The following is a 19309-nucleotide window of genomic DNA, read 5'->3' as shown; positions in this document are numbered from 1 at the left end:
CTTGGGGGCTTCAGGAACCCTTTTCCTCCTTTCCTTTCCATCAGCCCATTTAGCACATGCTCTACTATCAGGTTGTTTGGGACTCTGGCCTCTCTTCAGTATTTTCTGGCTGAAACACTTTGGTTTGTACAAGCAACTGTCTGTCTGGATGTCCATCCCTGACTTGCTCTGTCTGTACTCAGCTGACAGACCAGCAAGTGGAACAGGCATCGGTGCTTCCCAGTTAACCCCCTCCTACCACTGCAGGGAGCTCCGGGTGGCGTTGGGGGACCAGACCTTACCATTCCTATAACGTAGGTGACCCTGACTGAGACTGGGACATGCCCGGTCTGTGTCACTGCTCCAACCATCACCTTTAGTTTTTCCGGGAAAGAGAAGCACAAAGAGATGTAGCACAACATACCAAAAAAATCAAATTCTTCCTCCCGACTTTGTGACGAGAGCCAGTTCAGCCAGAATCACTGACATGCCGCCCTCTCCTCTTCTGGCTGGCACAAGGCTGGCAGCCTGTGTCTCCAAGGGCTTCTTACTGAAAAGGCCCCAGGGCAGACGTTAGCACTTTAAAGTACTTGGAGCAGACACAAGTCTGCACCAATTTGCTGCAATCACCCATATTTAAAGGCAAGTGGTACCTTTTATTTCCGTGGGATTATTGGCCCATGGCACATCTGGCACTCCTATGCACAAGGTCGATGACCTCCCTGCCTTTCTGCTGTACCCTGGCTTTGGCTTTTATCTTTGGTATGAAGCAACTGGCATTTTGGTCTCAGCAGATGGCTGCTTAAAAACAAAAATCCACTCAAACCAGGAGACTTTCTCTTCTTTTCCAGGAGCCAAGGACTTTGAAGGCACGTGCTGAGGTTCACTTCCAGAACAAAGGCTGCAGGGTCACAACACACAGTATCTCTTGGAGCCTGTGCTGTAGCTGAGGACAAACATCTGGTAACTTTAAAGGCAGGTAAAGGCTTATTGTAATCCAGAGAGGTGGGGAATCTCCATCCTGGGAGATATTTCACACTGCTGGACGCATCCCTGCACAATCTGTTTTAACTTTGAAATTGTCCATTTTGTGCAGAGGGGTTGGACCAGAGACATCCAAAGTCTCTTCCTCCTAAATTTTTCCATGTTTCTGTGCCTGGTCCTGCTGATGACCCATGCAGTCTGCTTTATGAGGAGTGAAAGGAAGAGAAAAAAGCATTAAAAAACATGGAGAAATGTAGCAATATTGCTGTCTGCTGCAAGCTCTGCCAGGGAGCAGATGCTGGCTGCCTTTTCTCTTCTAGATGAATTTATTTGACTGGAAAGACAGCTGCTGTTGCTGTGAAGTGTCCAGATGAACCTGTACATAGACCTGGGGCAAGTGGGAATGTCGAGGGGGGAATTTGGGAAGGCAGGGAGCCCATGCTGGCAGCAGCCCCTGCCCTGCCCGGGGATCAAGCAGGGCTCTGGGAGCGATGTGCTGGGGAGGAGCTCCTTGTACTGCTTCTTTCCTCAAGAGCAGCTGTTTCAGGCTTACCTGCATTATGACCATGATGAGAGAGGGTTTCTTGTTGGGCGTACATCCCCAGGAGAGGTTGCACTTGATATCTGACCTTTGTTTTCATTTCATACCAGGTGTTTCTAGGCCTTGAAAGTTTTCTGTGGGCTCAAGGGGACAGTTAAGTCAAGGAGGAGAAGCGTAGGGAGACAGGATGTGTGCAAGGGTTGTGCTTTTGTGTCGTAGCTTTTGTGGGAGACAGACAAGAACAGCAGGACTAACGATGGGCATTTCTGGAGGGTTGTGTGCCTTCAGAGCTCTCGGCAAATGTCAGCCAGTTTGTCTGCTGCCCTACAAATGCCGCTCGCTGGGAAGGAGAAATCCTGCTCTCCCAAGTGAATGCTTCTCCCCAGCTGCTTTTCAGCTCACTTTGCCAGAGAGACTAAAAAAAGGGCTGCCCTTATGTGCAGGGACTGTGGATTGCACAGAGATACAGCCCAGCAAGCTTGAAAGCGTGGAGGGGCCAGTCCAACCTCCCCAGGGCCCTCTCTCGAGTTCAGGGCAGGGAGGGACCAGTGAGTCCAACGAGGCAGAAAAGCTCTCTGAGCTGTGGAGAGGAAGGAAGCTAAGCCCAGGGATGGAAGCTGCCATTATAGACTCAGATGTCCTGTCTGAAGGGAGGTTGGCTACCTCATCTGCTGCCTCTGCCTGGGGAGGGAGGGCTTGCAAACCAGCGGAGGAGGGAGCTGTGTTCTGTCAGCAGCTGGAGCCTCCCAGAGTCAGCGTGCAAAGCTGTCACTGCTCTTGCTCATGGAGAAGAAGTGTTACTCACAAGGAGGCTTCCTGAGCAGTCTCCTTGCTGGGCTAGTTACCCAGATCTGCTCCATGAGGAGGTTCATCAGCTCCCCTGCAGCCCAGCTATTCCTTGGGAAGGTTTGATGTAGCTGGCTTGGTTAATCCCAGATGTATCTTTAATGAGATATCATTTGTAAAAGGAGTTCCCAGTGCTGGTGAGACCAGACAGGGGAAAAAAAAGTTTCCAAACAGGTTTGGAAACCTCTGTCTTCTAGTCATAGGAAAATTAAACAGAAGCCATCTTTCTGTGCTCAGCCCAGCGAGGTGTTGTGAACCTGTCTGGGAGAAATCAGCATCCAGTTCCTGATTAAAAAGGTGGGAACAGCAGCCGGGGAGGGTTAAAAGAAGGTCTGTGCCTTGAGGCTGTGCTAAAGAGAAACCCTAGATGTTTGTTTCTCAGTCAGAAGGTCAGCTGATGGATGCCTCTAGAAGGTCTTGGTGCCTGGGCATGATTTTACTTGCCCTGCTCTGTTTTTCTTTAGAGATGGAGGATGCTGAGGGCTGAAGGCACCAGCTGAATGCTCGGTGCCCTTCCATTCCCCTCTTCAAGGTTTTTAGGTGGGTGGCCAAGGCCGGAGGCAGGCAGCTGTAACCTGGCTGCAGATGTGCCAGGCATCGAAGCCCACAGCAAATGGGGAGTGTGACACCTCGTGTCTTCTGTGGGACAGGACCCTGCTTGTAGGCAGCTGATGGAGAAAAACTGATGCATAATAGCCTTATACCTTAATTCTCCTGTGCAATATCATCTGCATCCCAGTTCTATCCACCAAGCGGAGATGCTTTTTTCCCCGCCTTTCAGGACTGCTGCAGGCACATATTTTCAGGAATGCTGATCTAGCCAACGTGCTGTAAGGGTATGGAGAAGGTAGGGTTTGTCAGTAAAACTTTCTGTTCCCATCCAGTTAGTCTGGTAAAAGATACCATTTTCTACTAAGAAATTTTATTCTCTATGTTGTGAAAAACACTAGACTGCTCAGAGAGGCTGAATACGGAGAGGATAGTTAAGCCTCTCCGTAGCATTCACCGTGTTGAATGTGAGCTGTTTGCTTGCCCTTGAGACTTTGCCTTTTCCCAAATCTGTATTGCTGGACTGGCCTGGCAGGTAGGAAAGTTGAGTCCCTGTGAGATCAAACACCTTGCCTGGTCCCTGGCAGAGCTGTAATTAGATGACTGCAAATCTGTGACCTTTAATGTCACCCTTGGTCCATCTTAGGTGCTGCCTCTGTCATGGGGGGGATTTTATTTTTTCTATCTATAGGAAAGAGGAAAAAGTAGTTTTGGGTTGGTTCAGGAAATGAGGAAGGTTTCTTCTCTGGCCTGGTTGCCCTGGGAGTCCCCGTGCGGTTTTGTAAGGGAAAGTGTCAGGGCTGTCTCTGTGGTGGAGCCCACGGGGGATGCTCTGGGGATAGGAATGAAGTAAACACCTTGGAGGGAAGGGTGGTGGATATATGTACCTTCTCTTATGCTCTTGCTTACAGGACATCACCTGGGTCTGCTGAGGCTTTCTGGAGTGCTTGAATACCTGAACTAGAGGCTGTGGGATAGGAGTGTGATTCCTGCAGGCCCTGCCGGGGATCCCAGCTCATGTACCGGGACTTTGCTGCTGGGTTTGCTGGTGCCTGGAGGGAGAGACGTGCTGGAGAGGCTTGAGACATGGTGGCTGCTCCAGCCAGCACACCGCTCCTCCCTGTTTTCAGGGACAGGATGGTCCCGGGCGTGGCACAGTCCTCATGTGTTGTCTTTCCTGATTGCAGATGAATTTCTTCCTGACAAAGGATCTCTTATTTACCAAGACTTCATCTGCTCCTGCTGTTTATTGCCCACCTGAAATCCTCCTTGTCTCCTGCTGGCCTTGTTGTTGTCCTTCCAGGAGCAGCCAGTTGTGCCTCTGCCACAGTGGGGTGAGCAATGGAGTCGGACGGGGTCAGTGGTTGGCAGCTGGCAGCTGCTTTTGGTTTCCATCTGCTCCCCCTCTTCCCTTTTAATGAGATCAGGTGCCAGGGTGCACTAGGAAGACTTTTCAGTGTGAGAAGAAGTCATAACTGGGGTACTCAGGTCCCTGTTTTCATCCTTGGCAGAGAGAGGCTGCTCAAATAAAACCTGCACCCTCTTGAGCTGCTCCTGTAACAGACCTGGTAATGGGAAACAGAAGCTCTGCCGTGAGGCTGACAGCTCCGGGTTGGGCGGGTCTGTCCTGCAACGCTGAGCCTTGAGACTCAGAGATGTTTGTGCTGATGGTCACTGAGATGCAAACCTGGCTGTTTCTGGGCCCATTGGGGTGCCTACCTTTTAATTTTTTTATCCTCATTTTTGTTTTTTTAATGTGGCTACTGTCTTGTCTTCTAAAACCCCAGCTGTTTTAAATGATACCAGTGGCTCGGCAGATTCATTCTTTCAGGCCTTTGATGCTCCCTGCACAGACCGATCAGCGTTTCTGATCACCCGGTCTGATTTCACGAGTGGCTCCGCTCCTGCTTTGTGTTTTGAAGGGTTTTCCCCTCTGCTTTTGGGGCCATATGCTTATTACAAAGCTGTTTTTTCATGAGTGGGAAGATTTCTCTCAAGGAGAATCTGCAGGAGATGTTTGGGGCTGGTTTTGTTTCTGGCTCTTTGATTCATGGTAGTTCTTGGGATGTGTGAAGGGTGGGAAGAGGTTCAAAGGGAGAACCCAAGGAGCTGGTTTAACAGTTCAGCTTGGACGATTTCTATGTGGAAAATGAAAACCTGCCCCTCTGCTCCCACTGCCAAAATGTGATGTGCTGGGAGTCAGCGTGGAGACCTCGATCACGTCAAAGCTGTGGAGTCTGACAGTACTTCCACGGCAGAGAGCAGAGGCTCTTTGAAGGGGTGCACTAGGTGCCCTGTTTAAAAATCATGAAGCCCTGGCTCAGGTTCGAGCCCAGGACGGCCTCTGTGTGTCTGTTCTTTAACAAAATGCCCAGGTTTTTTGACAAAAGACTTTTGGATACAAATGCAGCCAAATATTTGACTAATCCAGCAATTGCTTTGGGATTTTGCTTGAGTTCAAACTCAGCAGTTGTGGCTGTTGCATGGTTGTATTAAGCCTGTGAAGGCAACTGCCCAGAGCAGGTAAAGCCACATTCCACTTTGCCTTTTTTCTTGATGCCTGTTCACCTTGTAACTTCCTTGGCCAGCAGAGCTGGTGCCTTCAGGCTGCCCCAGCACCTCTTGGCACAGCCCGTGTGCTGCAGGGAGCTGCACCCGCTGGCCTGGCAGTGGCGAGGAGACCAGCTTGTCCCTTCAGTGCTTCACAAGGCATAAAGAAAGCAAGCTGCTCCTTTCCCAGCACTGCTTCTGAACACGCTGTGGTGCTTTGTAGCTGCCATGACCGTGCCTGGGGCTCCTGTGGGCTGAGGCTGAAATGCATGTCACGGGCTGAGTTTGTCCCTTCCCTGTGTCCCACTTACAGCTCTTGTTTTTTCTAATCTTCCTCTCCTTTGCTTCAAATCGCAGACCCAGGTGTTGGTGTTTGAAAGTGGCCTGCAGGAGAGGTACTGGACCTGCTGGGGCTTTGGATGACCGATTTGCTGTGAAGCCAGGAGCCAAGGAGACCCGTCCCACTGCAAATGGAGCTGCCAAGTGATGCCAGAAGCTGCAAATGCCAACCAAGCTGTGGTGGACCAGGTAAAGCACATGAAGTTCTTTTTTCTTGGCCTGAAGAAGTTGGAGGGAAGGTCCACTTGTGGCATTTAGTGTGGTCCTTGGAGCTGACCATGAGAGGGTCTTGCTGGGCTGTGGGTGCTCAGGTATTGCCATGGTTTTAAATGCGTGAGATGCCCAGTAGTAGAGAGCTGCCATGTGCTTGGGCTCTGAAGGAGGCTCTGTGCCCTCCTTGGGTGGAGGAGTGGAGGGCCTGGTGCTCCCCAGCCTGTGGTGCCCCATGGCACTGGGTGGGATGGAGAGTGTCCTGGCAGGACCCTGCCAGCTGAGGAGAAGAGCTGGGTGCGGAGGAGGAGAGGCTGACCCCTGCTCTGCCTCTGTGACTGTGAAAGGCCACTAAGCCCTGCTCCTACAGTGTGCTGGTACTGCAGCGTGTTTCTGCCCTCAATATGGTGAAGACTTCGGTGGTTTTTAGCTGCCAGAGGAAACACAAGGCCAGGAGAGTTGGGATTAAGGTAGAGTGAGCCCCAGGAACAACTACTGAAGCATCTTGTAACTGTGTAGGTGATCAGTGCCCTTGACAAATGTTCACTTTCTTGTTTAGGCTGAGATGCCTAAGGGCAGTACCCTGCTGAGTCAGGCCTGAACCTCCATCCAGAATGGACCCATCTTCCTGTGGCATTGTCTCCTGGCAGTCACAGCCTCACAGTTACTGCCTTGCTAACCTCCAGGTCAGAGATTCCCTTTGAGCTGTGATTAACTTCTTGAGGCTTGTAAATTTTCTTCTGCATTTACACAAAGACAGCTGGCTGGATTAAATGGTTTCATAGTATTACAGAAAAAGAAAACCTAGGAGGCATTACACTTGTTGGGGCCAAGGACTTTGCTTTGTTTCAAAAAGCAGTGGGGAAAAACCAATTTACTCTTCTTGGATATCATGGTTGCACCGCTAATGTTGGGGTGTGCAAAATGTAGACATTTGAGATACTGTCTTGATTTAGAAAAGGAGTAGAGAACCAGCTCAGGGTTTGGAAGTGGGATGTAAAATAAACAGAAAGGATTATGGGCTGCCCATTTGGGAATTCATGCTTGGGACTTCATGACGATGCAGCTGGGTAAGTGATCTCACTGCAGTTATTTGGGAGGAAATGTTTTGATAGCATCTAAAACGGTTTGAGTGTCGCAGTCAGTCCCTTCGCTGAGCGCTGGAGTTCTTCCTTCATGGGTTAAAACAGAGGAAGGGAATGCTCCCACGGATGGTGTAAGCTGTCTGTGCCAGCACTGCCCTCCTCTCCCTGGGGCCTCACTGCAGCCCTTGTCTTTGCCTTTGCTGCAGCTCCGTGTCCTCTGCAAGACACCAGCTGTGCCCAGTTACTCTGTGGGTTCGATCTGGTGAGTGCAGCACTGATGCCAGGAAAGATGTTTCTGATGTGCCTGTGTCACCCGCCAGGGGCTCTGGTCCTGGTGTCCAGAGCTGGGCAGTGCCTGTGCTGGGGCTTTGTCTCGGAGCCTGCAGCAGGGCTGCGGGGGGATGCAGGCTGATGGTGCCCTGTGTCCTTCTGGCACTGCAGCAAGAGAGAGGTTAATAATGCCACACGCCTGCTGCTGCCCTTGGCTGTACGTTCGTGTGTTTCTGCAGGAGGATGAGAGCTGTCAGCAGCATTTCCCAGGGCGTGGGGGAAGGATTTTCAGCCCTGTAGAGTGGCTCCCTGCGTGAACCAACAGTTCCCTGTGCCCCTGAAGAGAGCAGGGCCAGCAGCCTGCTTCGGTCAGACCCTGCTAGGATGGAGGAGGGTGGCTTGTCTGAAGTGCTGAGGGGGCTGGCTTGCTTCTGTGCTGGGCTGTGTGCCAGTGTGATCCCCTCTCCATGCCCTGGGCTGCTCCACATGTGTTCTCTTGGAGTCAGAAATGCAGGCAGCCAGCTGAGAGCCAAATGTGAGTTGGGAATGACGGCTCCAAGCTAAGCTTACTGGTGACAGTTGGATATTGTGCAGGAAAGCAGAGGGGAGCTCATGGAGCAGAGAGAGTGTTGGCAAGGGAAGAGGGGCTTGTTGGTCCCTGAGGGAGCAGAGGTGGGTATGTCCAACCCCCGGAATGGAGAGGGGGCAGCGATATAAACCCTATACCTCCTCTGACTCCACAGTCCTGAGCATCCATGGTGGTGTGAATTTCAACTTCTGGGCTCTCTTTTTGAAAGCGGGGGTCTCCCCTGGGGGCAATGGCTGGTGCTTCATTTTGTGGCTGGCTTGCAAGCCTTCTTGGAACCGATAAGCCCGGACATTGGGAAGAAGCCTGGAAGAGACTTGGTCCTTCCTCCACTTCCCTGTCTCAGCTGCACCCGTGTACCTGGGCAGGGAGCTCTGTGTGAGGGGGGGGTCTGTCTGTCTGAGGAATTTTCCATCTCCAGGCACGGTGAGGCCCAGGACTGGGTCAGAGAGCGGAACGGGGTCAGCAAGGGACTGTCTGTAGCCGCTGCCCCGTGCCGGGGTAACGCACCCGGGGCCGTGGCTGTGCTGGAGCCGGGCGGGTGTGCTGGAGGCGGTTTCAGGGCCTGCTTGCTGTGCTCACTGGGTGCTTTGGGCACTGAGCATCCCTGTCCCCTCTGCCCCCGTGTCCCGGAGCTGCCCCCCATTGTGTCCCCGCCGTTGCCATGGCAGTGTTGGGGCCAGCCGGGACGCCCAGTCGCCCTGTCAACGGGGGCAACAGCCAGTCTGGCATTGGGGATCCTCCCGTGAGTGTGTCGCCACAGCCCCGTGGAGTGGGAGAGGTGGGGGATGTTGGGGGAGGTGGTGGCTGCATCCCCTCCCTGGCAGCACTGGGGAGCCCCTGAGCAGCGCCCAGCAGCACTCAGGCCTTTCCGGGAACAGCTGGCACCACTGCTGGCACCACTGTGGCCTGGGAAACAGTCACCCCTTTCCCCTCTGATGTGGAACTAGCATCTAATGCGGGGAGGAAGAAAGAGAAGTGGGAGATCTTATGGACAGGGAGGAAGCAGAGAAGTCCCGCAGGCTGAGCTCCGGCCACCTGGGATGGGATCTGCTTGCAATGGAGCCTAAAGGTGTCTCTGAGCTGGGAGAGGCCCCTTGTGCCCAAGCCCCTGAGCAGGTCCCAGGGGCAGCTGCTCAGCCTGGGCCTGAATCAAGTGCAGCCAAGACCTTGGGTGTCCCGTGCAGGTGTCCCGCCTCGGGGTGAGGTGTCCTGGGGCAGGACTGTGCCAGGGAAGGACACGCTCTCTGGTTCGGAAAGGGGAGAGCCAGCCATCAGAGGGATCCCTCTGTCTGCAGCCAGGACTTTTACATCCCACATAGAAAGCCTTTTCTGGGTGCCCAGGCAGTCCCCCTTGGGTGTCAGGTTGGTCCAGCCCAAAGCCAGCCTCCAGACCCTGCTGCTGTCTCATGAGGGGTGTCAGAGAATCTCCTCTTTCCCCCAGGGCTGCCCTCAGTGGAGGGATGGGCCTTGCAGCAGGGAAAGCGCAGCCCTTTTTGGAGACAGTTACCAGGGGAGCTACTTCTGCTGCTCTTGATGCCACCTGTTGTTCTCAGAGACGTGCCTGAATATGTTCCTCCATTGGTGATAACGGCTCCAGCCTTCTGAGGGCCTGGACCGTTCGTGGGGAAAGGTGGCTGCAACAACAGGGAACAGCCCACCTCAGCCTCTGCCAGAGATCCCCTCTGCCTTCCCCTCGTCCAGCCCCTGCACCTACCCAGTCCCACGTGTGCCCACCCTTTCACCCTGTTGAGAGTTTTTGGCCTTGGCTGGGGGGGTAACCCAGGTCACACCCATGTTAAGAGAGTCTTGGGTGCCACATTGTTCTCCCAGCCCGTTGGGACCCTCAGGCAGGGCTCTCGCAGCAGCCCCCAGCCCTGTCCACCCACCCCCACAGACCAGCAGCTGCAGCTTTTGACACTGGACAGCCCCACTGGGTCACCAAAATCGGGAATAAACCTCTCAACACCAATGTAGCGTTAAGAAGCAGGCATTTCATTATTCGGCGCTGGGTGCGTGGGGGATCATGCACACACTAAAACAAAAGGTCACCCTTTATGTACCTTCAAGCCATGAATATTCATACGTTTTTCAAGAAGCCTCCGCCTTTCCACCTATCTACTACATTTCCATAATGCAGATGTTGCAACACTTTACTACGCATGTGCAGGGGTCTCAGGTGGTCGTTTGGGGAGTCACCCCCCTACTCCTTTTTCCCTTTTATGGTCACGAGACTTTTGAGGGCAATTTCTTCTCCTTGGATGTTCCCCAACTCTGTTGCCCGGACAAGCTGTTCTTTCTTTTCTGCCTTGTTCCAGCAGTTCTGCCAGGATGTGTCTCTTATCAAGGTTAGGATATCTCCTCTGTACACTTCAATTACTCAGGCCTTGTTCCACACAAAGTTCAACATTGTCTGGCAACACAATTTTTCAAAAACTGCAACCCTTTGTAAAAGAGCTCCTGAAAACCTTACCCGTGCTGGAGAGCTGCAGGAGCGTGGGGAACAAGCTGCACAGCTCACAGCTGACAGCCACAGTGCAGCAGCCCTCCATCACGCTTGCCACCTGTTGCCGTCAGCTCAGAAAAAAAGATGCTCTTCACAGTGTCCCTGGAGCCGGCACTGTGCCACCTGCCCCGGGGCAGCGCCTCCCCCGGGCCGTGGCTGAAGGGGAGAGGCCGCACTGTGAGGTCACAGAGGCCTGCGGTGCCACGCCGGGGTGTGTAGTGCTGTTGCCAGGCAACACATCAGATGTGCCAGCAGCTGCAGTAGCAGCAACACTGTGCACATGCAGGTGAAGGGGACCATGGCTCCCACACTGATCCTCGTCCTGCTGCTAGTGGCCCTGCGAGCCCAGGGTGCCGGGGCTGCTCCATGGCAAGCGTGGGGATTAGGTAGGTGGGCAGATGAGGGCCAACGCCCAGCCCTGGCAGCGTGGGGCAGCACCCACTGCACCTCGGGCTGACAGCGGGGCTGGGGTCATGGTGGGGCAGGGCCGGCAGAGCCGCAGGGCCGGGCTGGGCCGAGCGAGCTGTGTCCAGCTCCGCGGGCAGCGGGAGGCAGATGCCCTGTACGGAGGCGCAGGGGGCTGCCTTTGCTGCAGGGGCCTTTCCCGGGTGGACGGTGGGACTGGGAGCAGCAGTGAGAAAGTGTCCCTGGAGCCGGCCCTGTGCCGCCTGCCCCAGGGCAGCCTTGCCCCGGTCTGCGTGTCAGGGCCCGGCAGCACGGCAGCAGCCGGGCAATAGCCCTCGGGAGCACTTCTTCCCCAGGCCGGGCACAGCCACGTCCGGGGGGTTTGTGTCTCTGCCGTTCCCCGGCTGGACCCCAGCTTTCAGCCTCGGGGACGTCCCTCCTGGGGAGGTGTCCACAGGGGAAAACAGGAGCATTCCTGCTCCAGCCCTGCAACGCTCTCCCCGCTCTCCCCGGGCCAGCCCGGGTCACCATGGGACACACAGCCCCAGCCCACAGCCCGGGGAACAGACGGGGCAGCGCTGGGGCAGCCTCTCCCTGGTCACTGGGCTCTTCTCCGTCAGATAGGTGAACAATAACGTCTTCACGTGGGCGCCTTTTCTGCCCAGAAAACGTGTCCCAGGAAGAAATGCCCAGGGGCCATACATGTATACATCCGGTCCTTGAGGGCTGTTGCACAGGGCCTGGAAACAGTATTTTGAAAGGCTCCAGGTGCAGCTAACAGGTCACCCCGGCCCCTCTGCACCTCTGGAAATGTCCACCCACGTCTGGGTCCCATGGCATCACCTGACCCCCTCCAGTCACTGCAGGTCACTGGCAAAGGAGCTCACAACCTCTCACGGGAATGTGCTTGATTACAGCTGTGCCCGAAGCCAACGGCCACCCGACGGCTCGGCCGGATCTTGTCTCGGGGCCTGGAGGCGATCGCACAGGTATGTCCCCTGAATGAGTGAGCACTTAGGTTTTAATATTCCGTTCTTGTGAAATTTCAGTTAACGCTCTCTTGGCCCACGCTCAGCCGAGCAGAAGAGGGGCAGAGAGGGACTGGCTTGGGCTCAGAGATGTGAGCACTCTGCCTTGCGAAGGTGTCTGTGCCAGCCTCTCCGGCCCTGTGCTGCTTCCAGTGCCTGCTGCAAGGCCAGCGGTGGGCTTGTTGGGGTTGAGTTTAGAGCTGGTGCGAGCTCCAGGGAGTCCTTTCTCCCAACACCTCCGTGCATGTCTTGTTTTAGATCCTCCTGCTCCAGGCACCCAGTACCTGTCTGCACAGCGCTCCTGATGGAGGGGGGGGATGAGTGCCACGGAGCACTCCCGTGTTGGAAGTGCCTTCGCGGCCGTTCAGACCTGCAGAGGTGTATTGAAATAGCTCATGGGAGCTTCTCTGTTCTGTCTGTTCACAGACGTGGCTGGAGGCGATCACTATCCTGTTTCCCAGCTGGGTTCCAGGGGGGACGCTCAGGGAGATGGCACGGGTACGTCACGGCTTTTGAATTCCTCTGAGAGCCGCCGGCTCAAAGCCCAGATGTGAGCGAGGCGTCTCTCGCGGCTCTGAGAACGTGGACCTGCACTGTGTGTGCCGTGCCATTGCGTGATCCGCTCGTATGTTCTGCTGCTCGGTCATGACGGTGTATGATGGAAATTCTCGTGGGTGTTTGGTTGCAGATGTGGGTACAGGGAAGGCTTTTCCAGCTCCTCATCCGGATCCTGCGCTGGCGCTTCCCTGGCGTCGCAGGGGCGAGTTTTCTTGGCTGACTCCACAGACGACACACTTTTTTTCTATATTGTATTTGTGAGAAATTTAACTTTGGACTTTCCATTCAGGTCCTCAAAGAGCAAAGTACATCTCTCAAACAGGAAAACCCTCCCAGTGGACCTCAGAAGTCATGCAGAGAATTCTGAAGGAGCTGGACAGGACCACCCGAGCCCACGGTGGGTGTCTGTCCCTGTTAAGCAGAAGCCTTGTCAAGCTGAGGTTTTAGATGCGTGGATGGACAAGCCGTAGCCTGCACAGTAGGAAGGGGCCGCTCAGAGCCTCACTGCAGTGACACTCAGTTACAGGCCTTGTGGGCGCTGGCGAGCTGCAGACATGGTCGAGTCTCTGGTGGCAGTTGGGGTTCCAGCCGAGCCCCAGGAACAGCTGCTGCCCCAGTTACAGCCTTACTGGGGCCAGAGCTGTTCTGGGCAGACGGTGGTGTCCAGCTGGCAGGAGCTGGTGGGACTCACCGCCTTGAGTGGGTGAGGGACTTGCTGAGGAGCTGATGGCTGCTCAGTGCTGAGAGGGCAGCACCTTGCCAGTCCCCAGAAGGGAGAGCGCAGAGGATGCGCAGGCAGCGTGGGGCAGCACCCACTGCACCTTGGACTGACAGCGGGGCTGGGGTCGTGGTGGAGCAGGGCCGGCAGAACCGCAGGGCCGGGCTGGGCCGAGCGAGCTGTGTCCAGCTCCGTGGGCAGCAGGAGGCAGATGCCCTGAACGGAGGCGCAGGGGGCTGCCTCCGCTGCGGGGGCCTTTTCCGGGTGGACGGTGGGACTGGGAGCAGCAGTGAGAAAGTGTCCCTGGAGCCGGCCCTGTGCCACCTGCCCCGGGGCAGCGCCTCCCCCGGGCCGTGGCTGAAGGGGAGAGGCCGCACTGTGAGGTCACAGAGGCCTGCGGTGCCACGCCGGGGTGTGTAGTGCTGTTGCCAGGCAACACATCAGATGTGCCAGCAGCTGCAGTAGCAGCAACACTGTGCACATGCAGGTGAAGGGAACCATGGCTCCCACACTGATCCTCGTCCTGCTGCTAGTGGCCCTGCGAGCCCAGGGTGCCGGGGCTGCTCCATGGCAAGCGCGGGGATTAGGTAGGTGGGCAGATGAGGGCCAACGCCCAGCCCTGGCAGCGTGGGGCAGCACCCACTGCACCTCGGGCTGACAGCGGGGCTGGGGTCATGGTGGGGCAGGGCCGGCAGAGCCGCAGGGCCGGGCTGGGCCGAGCGAGCTGTGTCCAGCTCCGCGGGCAGCGGGAGGCAGATGCCCTGTACGGAGGCGCAGGGGGCTGCCTTTGCTGCAGGGGCCTTTCCCGGGTGGACGGTGGGACTGGGAGCAGCAGTGAGAAAGTGTCCCTGGAGCCGGCCCTGTGCCGCCTGCCCCAGGGCAGCCTTGCCCCGGTCTGCGTGTCAGGGCCCGGCAGCACGGCAGCAGCCGGGCAATAGCCCTCGGGAGCACTTCTTCCCCAGGCCGGGCACAGCCACGTCCGGGGGGTTTGTGTCTCTGCCGTTCCCCGGCTGGACCCCAGCTTTCAGCCTCGGGGACGTCCCTCCTGGGGAGGTGTCCACAGGGGAAAACAGGAGCATTCCTGCTCCAGCCCTGCAACGCTCTCCCCGCTCTCCCCGGGCCAGCCCGGGTCACCATGGGACACACAGCCCCAGCCCACAGCCCGGGGAACAGACGGGGCAGCGCTGGGGCAGCCTCTCCCTGGTCACTGGGCTCTTCTCCGTCAGATAGGTGAACAATAACGTCTTCACGTGGGCGCCTTTTCTGCCCAGAAAACGTGTCCCAGGAAGAAATGCCCAGGGGCCATACATGTATACATCCGGTCCTTGAGGGCTGTTGCACAGGGCCTGGAAACAGTATTTTGAAAGGCTCCAGGTGCAGCTAACAGGTCACCCCGGTCCCTCTGCACCTCTGGAAATGTCCACCCACGTCTGGGTCCCATGGCATCACCTGACCCCCTCCAGTCACTGCAGGTCACTGGCAAAGGAGCTCACAACCTCTCACGGGAATGTGCTTGATTACAGCTGTGCCCGAAGCCAACGGCCACCCGACGGCTCGGCCGGATCTTGTCTCGGGGCCTGGAGGCGATCGCACAGGTATGTCCCCTGAATGAGTGAGCACTTAGGTTTTAATATTCCGTTCTTGTGAAATTTCAGTTAACGCTCTCTTGGCCCACGCTCAGCCGAGCAGAAGAGGGGCAGAGAGGGACTGGCTTGGGCTCAGAGATGTGAGCACTCTGCCTTGCGAAGGTGTCTGTGCCAGCCTCTCCGGCCCTGTGCTGCTTCCAGTGCCTGCTGCAAGGCCAGCGGTGGGCTTGTTGGGGTTGAGTTTAGAGCTGGTGCGAGCTCCAGGGAGTCCTTTCTCCCAACACCTCCGTGCATGTCTTGTTTTAGATCCTCCTGCTCCAGGCACCCAGTACCTGTCTGCACAGCGCTCCTGATGGAGGGGGGGGATGAGTGCCACGGAGCACTCCCGTGTTGGAAGTGCCTTCGCGGCCGTTCAGACCTGCAGAGGTGTATTGAAATAGCTCATGGGAGCTTCTCTGTTCTGTCTGTTCACAGACGTGGCTGGAGGCGATCACTATCCTGTTTCCCAGCTGGGTTCCAGGGGGGACGCTCAGGGAGATGGCACGGGTACGTCACGGCTTTTGAATTCCTCTGAGAGCCGCCGGCTCAAAGCCCAGATGTGAGCGAGGCGTCTCTCGCGGCTCTGAGAACGTGGACCTGCACTGTGTGTGCCGTGCCATTGCGTGATCCGCTCGTATGTTCTGCTGCTCGGTCATGACGGTGTATGATGGAAATTCTCGTGGGTGTTTGGTTGCAGATGTGGGTACAGGGAAGGCTTTTCCAGCTCCTCATCCGGATCCTGCGCTGGCGCTTCCCTGGCGTCGCAGGGGCGAGTTTTCTTGGCTGACTCCACAGACGACACACTTGTTTTCAATATTGTATTTGTGAGAAATTTAACTTTGGACTTTCCATTCAGGTCCTCAAAGAGCAAAGTACATCTCTCAAACAGGAAAACCCTCCCAGTGGACCTCAGAAGTCATGCAGAGAATTCTGAAGGAGCTGGACAGGACCACCCGAGCCCACGGTGGGTGTCTGTCCCTGTTAAGCAGAAGCCTTGTCAAGCTGAGGTTTTAGATGCGTGGATGGACAAGCCGTAGCTTGCACAGTAGGAAGGGGCCGCTCAGAGCCTCACTGCAGTGACACTCAGTTACAGGCCTTGTGGGCGCTGGCGAGCTGCAGACATGGTCGAGTCTCTGGTGGCAGTTGGGGTTCCAGCCGAGCCCCAGGAACAGCTGCTGCCCCAGTTACAGCCTTACTGGGGCCAGAGCTGTTCTGGGCAGACGGTGGTGTCCAGCTGGCAGGAGCTGGTGGGACTCACCGCCTTGAGTGGGTGAGGGACTTGCTGAGGAGCTGATGGCTGCTCAGTGCTGAGAGGGCAGCACCTTGCCAGTCCCCAGAAGGGAGAGCGCAGAGGATGCGCAGGCAGCGTGGGGCAGCACCCACTGCACCTTGGACTGACAGCGGGGCTGGGGTCGTGGTGGAGCAGGGCCGGCAGAACCGCAGGGCCGGGCTGGGCCGAGCGAGCTGTGTCCAGCTCCGTGGGCAGCAGGAGGCAGATGCCCTGAACGGAGGCGCAGGGGGCTGCCTCCGCTGCGGGGGCCTTTTCCGGGTGGACGGTGGGACTGGGAGCAGCAGTGAGAAAGTGTCCCTGGAGCCGGCCCTGTGCCACCTGCCCCGGGGCAGCGCCTCCCCCGGGCCGTGGCTGAAGGGGAGAGGCCGCACTGTGAGGTCACAGAGGCCTGCGGTGCCACGCCGGGGTGTGTAGTGCTGTTGCCAGGCAACACATCAGATGTGCCAGCAGCTGCAGTAGCAGCAACACTGTGCACATGCAGGTGAAGGGAACCATGGCTCCCACACTGATCCTCGTCCTGCTGCTAGTGGCCCTGCGAGCCCAGGGTGCCGGGGCTGCTCCATGGCAAGCGCGGGGATTAGGTAGGTGGGCAGATGAGGGCCAACGCCCAGCCCTGGCAGCGTGGGGCAGCACCCACTGCACCTCGGGCTGACAGCGGGGCTGGGGTCATGGTGGGGCAGGGCCGGCAGAGCCGCAGGGCCGGGCTGGGCCGAGCGAGCTGTGTCCAGCTCCGCGGGCAGCGGGAGGCAGATGCCCTGTACGGAGGCGCAGGGGGCTGCCTTTGCTGCAGGGGCCTTTCCCGGGTGGACGGTGGGACTGGGAGCAGCAGTGAGAAAGTGTCCCTGGAGCCGGCCCTGTGCCGCCTGCCCCAGGGCAGCCTTGCCCCGGTCTGCGTGTCAGGGCCCGGCAGCACGGCAGCAGCCGGGCAATAGCCCTCGGGAGCACTTCTTCCCCAGGCCGGGCACAGCCACGTCCGGGGGGTTTGTGTCTCTGCCGTTCCCCGGCTGGACCCCAGCTTTCAGCCTCGGGGACGTCCCTCCTGGGGAGGTGTCCACAGGGGAAAACAGGAGCATTCCTGCTCCAGCCCTGCAACGCTCTCCCCGCTCTCCCCGGGCCAGCCCGGGTCACCATGGGACACACAGCCCCAGCCCACAGCCCGGGGAACAGACGGGGCAGCGCTGGGGCAGCCTCTCCCTGGTCACTGGGCTCTTCTCCGTCAGATAGGTGAACAATAACGTCTTCACGTGGGCGCCTTTTCTGCCCAGAAAACGTGTCCCAGGAAGAAATGCCCAGGGGCCATACATGTATACATCCGGTCCTTGAGGGCTGTTGCACAGGGCCTGGAAACAGTATTTTGAAAGGCTCCAGGTGCAGCTAACAGGTCACCCCGGCCCCTCTGCACCTCTGGAAATGTCCACCCACGTCTGGGTCCCATGGCATCACCTGACCCCCTCCAGTCACTGCAGGTCACTGGCAAAGGAGCTCACAACCTCTCACGGGAATGTGCTTGATTACAGCTGTGCCCGAAGCCAACGGCCACCCGACGGCTCGGCCGGATCTTGTCTCGGGGCCTGGAGGCGATCGCACAGGTATGTCCCCTGAATGAGTGAGCACTTAGGTTTTAATATTCCGTTCTTGTGAAATTTCAGTTAACGCTCTCTTGGCCCACGCTCAGCCGAGCAGAAGAGGGGCAGAGAGGGACTGGCTTGGGCTCAGAGATGTGAGCACTCTGCCTTGCGAAGGTGTCTGTGCCAGCCTCTCCGGCCCTGTGCTGCTTCCAGTGCCTGCTGCAAGGCCAGCGGTGGGCTTGTTGGGGTTGAGTTTAGAGCTGGTGCGAGCTCCAGGGAGTCCTTTCTCCCAACACCTCCGTGCATGTCTTGTTTTAGATCCTCCTGCTCCAGGCACCCAGTACCTGTCTGCACAGCGCTCCTGATGGAGGGGGGGGATGAGTGCCACGGAGCACTCCCGTGTTGGAAGTGCCTTCGCGGCCGTTCAGACCTGCAGAGGTGTATTGAAATAGCTCATGGGAGCTTCTCTGTTCTGTCTGTTCACAGACGTGGCTGGAGGCGATCACTATCCTGTTTCCCAGCTGGGTTCCAGGGGGGACGCTCAGGGAGATGGCACGGGTACGTCACGGCTTTTGAATTCCTCTGAGAGCCGCCGGCTCAAAGCCCAGATGTGAGCGAGGCGTCTCTCGCGGCTCTGAGAACGTGGACCTGCACTGTGTGTGCCGTGCCATTGCGTGATCCGCTCGTATGTTCTGCTGCTCGGTCATGACGGTGTATGATGGAAATTCTCGTGGGTGTTTGGTTGCAGATGTGGGTACAGGGAAGGCTTTTCCAGCTCCTCATCCGGATCCTGCGCTGGCGCTTCCCTGGCGTCGCAGGGGCGAGTTTTCTTGGCTGACTCCACAGACGACACACTTGTTTTCAATATTGTATTTGTGAGAAATTTAACTTTGGACTTTCCATTCAGGTCCTCAAAGAGCAAAGTACATCTCTCAAACAGGAAAACCCTCCCAGTGGACCTCAGAAGTCATGCAGAGAATTCTGAAGGAGCTGGACAGGACCACCCGAGCCCACGGTGGGTGTCTGTCCCTGTTAAGCAGAAGCCTTGTCAAGCTGAGGTTTTAGATGCGTGGATGGACAAGCCGTAGCTTGCACAGTAGGAAGGGGCCGCTCAGAGCCTCACTGCAGTGACACTCAGTTACAGGCCTTGTGGGCGCTGGCGAGCTGCAGACATGGTCGAGTCTCTGGTGGCAGTTGGGGTTCCAGCCGAGCCCCAGGAACAGCTGCTGCCCCAGTTACAGCCTTACTGGGGCCAGAGCTGTTCTGGGCAGACGGTGGTGTCCAGCTGGCAGGAGCTGGTGGGACTCACCGCCTTGAGTGGGTGAGGGACTTGCTGAGGAGCTGATGGCTGCTCAGTGCTGAGAGGGCAGCACCTTGCCAGTCCCCAGAAGGGAGAGCGCAGAGGATGCGCAGGCAGCGTGGGGCAGCACCCACTGCACCTTGGACTGACAGCGGGGCTGGGGTCGTGGTGGAGCAGGGCCGGCAGAACCGCAGGGCCGGGCTGGGCCGAGCGAGCTGTGTCCAGCTCCGTGGGCAGCAGGAGGCAGATGCCCTGAACGGAGGCGCAGGGGGCTGCCTCCGCTGCGGGGGCCTTTTCCGGGTGGACGGTGGGACTGGGAGCAGCAGTGAGAAAGTGTCCCTGGAGCCGGCCCTGTGCCACCTGCCCCGGGG

General features: G+C 57.2%; 1 long non-coding RNA gene across 1 annotated transcript; it reads left to right on the top strand.

Moving 5' to 3' along the window:
* Nucleotides 1-4185: 4185 nt before the first annotated feature.
* On the top strand, nucleotides 4186-6655 carry LOC141952763 (uncharacterized). Its single transcript, XR_012631737.1, has 3 exons — nucleotides 4186-4233; nucleotides 5807-5977; nucleotides 6558-6655. It is a non-coding gene; the product is annotated as an uncharacterized LOC141952763 (long non-coding RNA).
* Nucleotides 6656-19309: the final 12654 nt, after the last annotated feature.

Source organism: Strix uralensis, chromosome 20 (genome assembly GCF_047716275.1).
Source record: "Strix uralensis isolate ZFMK-TIS-50842 chromosome 20, bStrUra1, whole genome shotgun sequence".
Taxonomy (NCBI): Eukaryota; Metazoa; Chordata; class Aves; order Strigiformes; family Strigidae; genus Strix; species Strix uralensis.
This window is presented reverse-complemented; position numbering and strand designations above follow the sequence as displayed.